This window comes from Manis pentadactyla, chromosome 12 (genome assembly GCF_030020395.1).
Source record: "Manis pentadactyla isolate mManPen7 chromosome 12, mManPen7.hap1, whole genome shotgun sequence".
NCBI classification, from domain to species: domain Eukaryota; kingdom Metazoa; phylum Chordata; class Mammalia; order Pholidota; family Manidae; genus Manis; species Manis pentadactyla.
In genome coordinates, this window is record NC_080030.1 from 23,602,003 (window position 1) to 23,609,074 (window position 7,072).

A 7,072-nucleotide genomic window follows, 5' to 3' on the forward strand; every position below is an offset into this window, starting at 1 on the left:
TTCTGTCCAGACCAGTGTCCCACAGGGAAACCATTGCTTAGAGGCCGGAGTAACAGGAGGGAAATGTGCCCAACGAGCCGACACAGGGAGCTGGTGGACCTCCTCTTCTCCTCTGCTGGAGTCCCTCAGCATGCGCCGCCTTGGGCTGCATGAGACATGGTTGTTGAGTCCTAAGCGTGGCTGTGGGGCAGATGCTTTACTCCTTCCTGTTGTCTGGGAACAGAGCTTCAGTCTCCATCATCCACCATCCAGGAGGAATTTGCACTTCCACCCAGTAACCTTCCTCTCAGCATTACCAACCTGGTGTGTCCAGGAGCCCAGTAGGTAATGCAGGAAAGGGTCAGAGAGAATCAAAACCAAGCTCATATGCCTGAGGTCAATGACAGGCACCAGCTTAGAACTGGACTGAAGAAGAAAAAAATACTCTGTATTTAAAATTTTCAGATTAGTGCAATTGAACCTCAAATATTACAAGTAACTTGGTTCAGAGTCACAAACTGTGAGAATTAAGGCTAAACTTACTGTAAGTCTTATAACAAAATGACATTGTGTATTTTTTAAAGCCCTTCCCCTTTATGAGTAAGGACTAACTCAGAAGCCAAGGCAAGACTTAGTTATGTAAAACATAAAAATGATTTCAAACATACAACAATTGTTTCAGATCTCTGAGTTTCCTTTCAGTTAACAGCAGCTTCCTAAATCTTAATTTTTCCATACATGCTCCAAAACCCATACAGATCAACAAGGCAAGAAAATAAAACCATACAAAACTTATGCCAGTAGCATAACTAGAAGTGAAAGAATACTATAGCTTGTGTTTAAGTGTAATGGGAAAATACCTTAAACCAACAGGACTGGCTTTGAAGCTCAAGCTGAAGAGGAGATTGAAAATGAAAGCATGCAGCAGGATAATCCTGGTGCCAGAACGCAGACAAATTTCTCTGAAACAAATGAGGTCTCACTGTGAGTGGGAAAATACTGATTAGGCATAAGACAAGGAGGATCAGAACACTGGCTACTGAGAATCCGAAGTAAGGGACCTTGTCGGTCCCTCCCTGCCTCTGACCCGCAGATAAGGGAGGAGACGCGATGAGATATCGAAGACCTCAAAGGGCCAGCCAGGGGACTCAAGGCCTAACAGCACAACAGCCATGCCGAAAAGGCACTCCTCATATATATTGATCAAATGAACTTAAACATCCAAAGAATTCTGAGTAGGGGGTTCAACACATGATCAAAACACAATCATTATCTGCCTTGAGTCCAGCCCTAGGGCGTGATGCTCCTCAAGGACACCAACACCATGTGAGCGCAGTCACGAGTTGTAGGAACTGTTTTGTCTTTACTCATTCTGTTATTGATCATGCATCAGGAGTTGTAGGAGAAATAATCAGGCCACACATATTTGTACATTTGATTTCTATATTACTTGATTTATGTTTTGACCCCATTAATCCCACATTTTCCCCTTTTTCTTTTAAGTAGTAGATAGATATAAGGAGGAACATAGCAAATAGTTTCTAACAGAAGGCTTTTGACATAGTTTACTTCTCCAAATTCTGCAGTATGAAATAAAAGTCTGCTTCTTAAATTTATATGATGTGAAATAAAGACAGAAAATAGATGTAGTGCCAATAGAAGGTAATTGCAGGTGATTGGGTCTATGCCTTTAGACGGAGGTTTGACCTGAGCTGGGCAAGGGCAGCAGAGAATACCTCACGTAAATGTGGGGGTGAGGTTCTAAGCCTCGCCTCAGTTGACCCCTTCTCCTCGCCTGTTGGCCCCCTGAGACTGTGCCTGTCTTAGGCTGCTCCTCCCATGGGAAATCTTACCCATCTCTGGCTAACCAGCCATCCTCCGGGGCCGTACAGGGAGATAACATGCAGCAAAAAGAGGCATCTGAAGTAGGTCAATGCTTTTCTCATACTCTTATGTCCAGGCATAATCATAAAAATCACAAAATACACTTATTCACTGCATGGACTTTCATGGGGGGTAATGTAGACAGCGAACAATCACTTCTTTAGACATTACTTCTTGAAAAGTCGAATAAGCATGTATTGGCTTCAATAAGCTAGTGATCAAATGATGTACCCACATTACTAGAACAGGAAGACAAATACATAATAGAAGTAAACCTGTAAGTATTGGCCAGATCCAATGAAACCAAGAGAATCAACTTGATAATCCAGGCATTTGTGAAAACTTATCAATAACATGATAAATATTATCTAATTGATTTTGGATAGTTTGAGAAAAATAAGACAAATTAAAACACATTCCTGGAAACTGTTCACATCCCATATGTTCTTTTAACAATAGATAATCTATAGTAGCGCGATTCTGAAGTACCGCAACTCGTACTTCTCCCAGTTCTTGGTTGAGTTCAGATAATATAGAAGCAGTCAAGTTTGTAGTCTTACTATACGCACAGGACAACTTAGATATTTCATTTTGCATCCCAGTAGCAAGTCCGGGCACTGGCAAAAGGAATGCAGCAGCAACTGCAACAGCAGCAGGATTCAACAGCTTCAAGTTGTCATCACAGCCAGATGGTAGGGATTGAGGAAATCTTCTGTGCATATATCCAGGATGATCTATGAGAGCAGGAAGGATACATCCTATGCGACAAACACCTTGGTAATGGGAAGAGAGGGCCTAGGGTGTGGACCTGTATCACCTGTCCTGCCCCTAAGGTGGGCTGGGTTGTTGTCTGTTTGCTAGGGCTGTTTACAGTGAAGTCATGGGTCATGCTGAGACACCCTTCTTTATTTGCAGAACACTCAAACATTCCAGGCCAAGTTGCTCCCGGCCTTTTGAGCTTTAACTGATCTCAGTGAAGAATGACTCTAGAGCTTAATGTGTAACACAGAGTTTTGGTAGACGGTTTCCTTGCATGTAGTTACGTTGCTCTGACTGCAACTATCCTGTCTTGCTTTTTCCGGAGGCCCTCACCCTATTCTGTCTAAGCTCAAGGTCCCTGTCTCATTCCCCCCTCTACAGATGGAGATCCTAGCTGCTGCTAGGGAAAGGGGGCGACGACTGCTCTGGCTGCTTCATGCTGAGAGAGGGCACAGTACGGGGTGCAGTTAGGTCTCTATCACTGGTCAGTTGACAGGGCCTCAGAAGATTGGCGCTTCTATTCCGGGTTCCATTTCTATTACTATTTGCAGTTTTATCGCTTCTAGGCAACATAGGACAAATCATGTTATTAGGTTAAGTAGCAACATCTGGATTTGGATTTTCCTTTTTGGAGCAACTTGACAAGATTAAGAATGTATGGCTGGGAGCCAAGATGGTGGCGTGAGTAGAGCAGCAGAAATCTCCTCCCAAAACCGCATATATTTTTGAAAATACAACAAATACAACTCTCCCTAAAAGACAGACCAGAAGACACAGGACAACAGCCAGGCTACATCTACACCCACGAGAACCCAGCGTCTGGCGAAGGGGGTAAGATACAAGCCGCGGCCCGACGGGACCCGAGCGCCCCTCACCCCCAGCCTCTGGCAGGAGGAGAGGAGTTGGAGTGGGGAGGGAGAGGGAGCCCAGGACTGCTAAGCACCCAGCCCTAGCCATCCGCACCAGACCGCAGACACAGTGCGTGCATGGGGTGCTGGATACTAGGGAAACAGGACAGTAAGACCTGGGAGCAGGTCCCCACAGCCGGCGCCCCTGGAACAAAGAAAAGCAAGTACTTTTTGAAAGTCTTAAAGGGACAGGGACCCCATAGCTGGACGAGAGCGTCCCAGAAAACTTAGCCCAGCAGCTGGGAATCCAGGGGAACTCTCAGCACCCTAACCCCCTGTGCAGCAGGGCGGCTCGGAGGCCCCTCGTGGAGATAAACAGCCTCCCGACCATTTCCCCTCTGACACAGCTCCGCCATATCGGAGCAGCAGCCTGAGGTAGGCCACACCCACAGCAGCTGCGGAGCTAAACTGCATAGCGGCTGGGCAAGAATCAGAAGCCCCATCTGTGAGCAGCTGCCCAGCACAAGCTGCTAGGGGTCGCTGTTCTCCCAGGAGAGGAAGGCCACAAAGAAGGGAAGTTCTCCCAGCCATCACTCACCCCAGCTCGCAAACTATCTCTATCGCCATGAAAAGGCAAAATCTGAGACAGACAAAAATCACAGAGACAACACCTGAGAAGGAGATAGACCTAACCAGTCTCCCTGTAAAAGAATTCAAAATAAAAATCATAAACATGCTGACAGAGCTGCATAGAAATATGCAAGAGCTAAGGGATGAAGTTTGGAGGGAGATTACAGACATCCGGAGGGAGATTACAGAAGTGAAACAAACTCTGGAAGGATTTATAAGAAGAATGGATAAAATGCAAGAGGCCATTGATGGAATAGAAACCAGAGAACAGGAATGCACAGAAGCTGACGCAGAGAGAGATAAAAGGATCTCCAGGAATGGAAGAATATTAAGAGAACTGTGTGACCAATCCAAAAGGAACAATATCCACATTATAGGGGTACCAGAAGAAGAGAGAGAAAAAGGGATAGAAAGTGTCTTTGAAGAAATAATTGCTGAGAACTTCCCCAAACTGGGGGAGGAAATAGTTGCTCAGACTATGGAAGTACACAGAACTTCCAACAGAAAGGACCCAAAGAGGACAACACCAAGACACGTAATAATTAAAATGGCAAAGATCAAGGACAAGGAAAGAGTGTTAAAGGCAGCAAGAGAGAAAAAGGTAACCTATAAAGGGAAACCCATCAGGCTAACGTCAGATTTCTCAACAGAAACCCTACAGGCCAGAAGAGAATGGCATGATATATTTAATACAATGAAACAGAAGGGCCTTGAACCAAGGGTACTGTATCCAGCACGATTATCATTTAAATATGAAGGAGGGATTAAACAATTCCCAGACAAGCAAAAGTTGAGGGAATTTGCCTCCCACAAACCACCTCTACAGGGTATTTTAGAGGGACTGCTCTAGATGGGAGCACTCCTAAAAAGAGTAAAGAACAAAACACCCGACATATGAAGAATGGAGGAGGAGGAATAAAAAGGGAGAGAAATAATCACCAGGCTGCGTTTATAATAGCTCAATAAGTGAGTTAAGTTACAGTAAAGTAGTAAAGAAGCTAACCTTGAACCTTTGGTAACCATGAATCTAAAGCCTGCAATGGCAATAAGAACATATCTTTCAATAATCACCCTAAATGTAAATGGACTGAATGCACCAATCAAAAGACACAGAGTAATAGAATGAATAAAAAAAGCAACCCCATCTATATGCTGCTTACAAGAGACTCACCTCAAACCCAAAGACATGCACAGATTAAAAGTCAAGGGATGGAAAAAGATATTTCATGCAAACAATAGGGAGAAAAAAGCAGGTGTTGCAATACTAGTATCAGACAAAATAAGACTTCAAAACAAAGAAAGTAACAAGAGATAAAGAAGGACACTACACATTGTCTTTTGAGGTGTCTGTGCCATGCCAATCCATGGCCTCTGGGTCCAGTCTCACACCCACCCCACAATGGGATAGGAGGTTATTACCTTGGTCAGAGGTGTTCCAGCGATGAGCTCTGTAGCCAGCAAGGCATGGTACACAGCAGCCAGTTGCTTCAAGATGACCTGGACCTCTGCTCCTTTCTATGGTTGTGGCCAGGCTCCGGCTGGCAGCAAAAGCAGCAGCAGTGGCAGAAGCAGTAGCCTTAGGCTCAGGCCACTAAGCCTTAGGCTTAGGCTGGGGTCGGCGCAGCCAGCAGTGGTGTTGGCACCTCCACGACCACAGGAATGTAGACACATGTCCTTTGTCACGAGCGCTGCTTCTCCCCATCATTTCTAGTGGCATCCCTCCCAAAGGTCGCACCCATTATGACAGATTTCAGGTTCACAGGAATCCTGCCAATACTACGCCAATTGTAAGTCAGGGGAAAGGAAATCCTGGGGTAAAATGCCCCTAAAAACCAAAATCAGTCAGAGGGAGAAATAAAGTTTAAAACCTGTTTATTTCTCACAAACTGCAGTGCCAGGCCGTCTTTCTTCTCTGCTCAAGCAGCAACCACACCGGTCTCTTCTAAGAGTTTTATGGTTTCATGACTTACATTCAGGTCTTTGATCCATTTCAAATTTACTTTTGGGTATGGGGTTAGACAATGGTCATTTCATTCTCCTACATGTAGCCGTCCAGTTTTGCCAGCACCAGCTGTTGAAGAGGCTGTCATTTCCCCATTGTATATCCAAGGCTCCTATTTCGTATATCAATTGACCATGTATGCTTGGGTTAATATCTGGACTCTCTATTCTGTTCCACTGATCTATGGGTCTGTTCTTGTGCCAGTACCAAATTGTCTTGATTACTGTGACTTTGTTCAGGAGGTTGAAGTTGGGAAGCAAGATCCCCTGTGCTTTATTTTTCCTTCTCAGGATTGCTTTGGCTCCTCGGGATCTTCTGTGGTTCCATATGACTTTCAGAACTATTTGTTCCAGTCCATTGAAGAATGCTGTCAGTATTTTGATAGGGATTGCATTGAATCTATAGATTGCTTTAGGCAGAATGGCCATTTTAACAATATTAATTCTCCTACTCAAGATCATGGGATGAAGTTCCATTTATTAGTGTCCTCTTTAATTTCTCTTAGAAGTGTCTCGTAGTTTTCAGGTATAGGTCTTTCACTTCCTTGGTTAGGTTTATTCCTAGGTGTTTTATTCTTTTTGATGCAATTGTGAATGGAATTGTTTTCCTGATTTTTCTCTCTCTGATAGTTCATCATTAGTGTATAGGGATGAAACAGATTTCTGTGTGTTAATTTTGTATCCTGCAAGTTTGCTGAGTTCAGATATTAGTTCTAGTAGTTATAGAGTGAATTCTTTTGAGATTTTTATGCACAATGTCATATCATCTGCAAACAGGGACAGTTTACCTTCTTCCTTACCAATCCGGATGACTTTTATTTCTTTGTGTTGTCTGATTGACATGGCTAGGACTTCCAGTACTATGTTGAATAGAAGTGGGAGAGTGGGCATCTCTGTCTTGTTCCTAATCTTAGATAAAAAGTTTTCAGCTTCTTACTGTTAAGTATGATGTTGGCTGTGGGTTTGTCATA